The sequence below is a fragment of the Psammomys obesus genome, unplaced genomic scaffold, assembly GCF_907164565.1.
Source record: "Psammomys obesus unplaced genomic scaffold, mPsaObe1.curated_primary_1811, whole genome shotgun sequence".
Lineage (NCBI taxonomy): Eukaryota > Metazoa > Chordata > Mammalia > Rodentia > Muridae > Psammomys > Psammomys obesus.
In genome coordinates this window covers 38,823,918-38,826,062 of record NW_026596079.1, presented here as the reverse complement: position 1 = coordinate 38,826,062, position 2,145 = coordinate 38,823,918, and positions in this window count along the sequence as shown.

Genomic DNA, 2,145 nt, shown 5'->3' with positions numbered 1-2,145 from the left:
TAGGTGACATGGCCAATAGGTTGGCAGCTTTGGTGGGACAGGGAGGAAGTGAGCTGCAGCATCTTGAGTGACTGGGTCACCTGCTGCTGTCATTGTCATGGACGTCAGAATCCAGCTTCCTCAGCTGTCTGCCATGGACTTCCACCATGACCTTCAGTCATGGGCTGGGGCTGGGGCTCTGGGCTCTCTCCTTCTGAACTTTCTGGCTGCTCAAACAGATCAGCTCCTGGCTCTCCAGTTTGCAGAAAGCTGGGGGTTTGCAGGCTCTAACAGTGTAAGTCAATCCAGTACTTCCTGTTGTGCTGTGCAGACAATTCAGCTGGCCTGTCCTCGGAGGCCTTTAGGGTCCTGACAACGTCCTATGTCACCACCTGTGTCCTATGTCGTCCCCTGGGCCAGGTGCTCCACATATAACTGCTCTGCCACTCCCACCTTCTCTCTCTCTCTGCTTTGGTGTCTTTCTCCCTTTCCTCCAATTTGACTTCTCCTTCAGGGGACCCCCACCATGCTCTTCTTTCTCTTCTCTAACTCCTCTCCCCCTTCCTACCTCCTCATACCTAGATCTGTTGAATGTGTGGCATTTTAAAATGTATCTTAACACATCTCTATATGGTCATTCATATTCTGTTGTTCTGGTCCTCTAGAGAACTCCAGCTAGCACCATTAGCCACGGCCCCTATTTCTACACACCCAGCATTGTGTCCGCAATCTGTTCTATCTAAAATATGGTTGCCTTATGAGATGTAGCCTCCTCACAGTGCTAGGTCCACTGTGTTGCTATTAGAAGATCTGCTGCTGTTTTAACAAAGATGTTCTTATTTGTCTGAGCTAAAAGTGAAACACCTCCAGTTTGCAGAAACACCAGTTTGCCCTGTCTCTGGCAGCTTCAACCTTGGTTTTTGAATACGCTGGATCTTTTAAATCTGTCTTCTGAGGAGGCTTCAGCTCTCAGGCAAACAGTCCATCTGGGCCTTTATCCAGACGTGTTTGAGTTAGCTTTACCTCATCTTCCTTAAAAACTTCTCTAGTCACCACATTCTTTCCCACTAGAACACCTGCACGCCTGCCTCAGGGATCAGATGGAAACTGTCTCAGTCAGTGTACTGGTGTTGTGGAAAAACTGTGACTGTGGCTCTTCTAAAGAAAAACATGTAATGGGGTTGGATTACAGTTCAGAAGTCTAGTCCATTACCATCATGGTGGGGAGTATGGCAATGTGCAGGCAGACACGGTGCTGGAGAAGGAGCTGAAAGTTCTACATCCAGATTGGCAGGCAGCTGGAAGAGAGGAAAGACAGTGTCTGGCTTGAGCATTTGAAAGCCCACCCCCAGTGATTCACTTCCTCCAACAAGGCCACACCTCGTAATCCCTGTCAAGTAGTGCCACACTCTAAGGAGCAATCATTCAAATTTATGAGCCTGTGGGGTCATTCTTATTCAAAACATCATAGCAACATTCTTTCTAACAAAGCCTGGAGCTTATACATTAAGGTGCTCATTTATTTTTCAATTTTAAAGTCCCCTTTCCCCCTTCAGGCAGGGTCTCACAACCCAGCCTGGAACTCACTCTGTATGTGAGAATGACCTGGACTTCATCTCTTGCCAGGTCCTGTTTCCACCCGACACACTTTGGTAATTGAATGCCCTGCTCTCTGCCCTCCAACCCCAGCAGCTCTTTGAAATTCTCTGTATGTGTTATATACAGCTAGCTGAGAACTTGAAATGCACACCAATTAATCCAACCTTATAAAAGGTGAAATCCATGATGCAGAATCCAGACACACTGTTAGCCCACACATAATTTTCAGTCGCTCACCCTCCCTGTGCTGTCAGGATCATAGCTCATACAGCACAGATAATGGACCCAAATCAAATCATCATTCTGCTCATCGCTAGTTCCCAGGCTTGGTCATATGACTGCATGAGGCAGTTTCTAGATGGTGTTGAGAGTATTTTGACCCTGTTTTGAGTAGGCCTTTTTTCCTTAATTCTGAATGAGATCACTCACAGCAGATACTGCTCAGAGCCCACAGTCATCTTTGTTGTCCCTGTCCCTAATCTCTGACTTACAGGAAGCTGTGTAGGTTTCCCACATCAGGTGTGTGTGTGTGTGTGTGTGTGTGTGTGTGTGTGTGTGTGTGTGTGT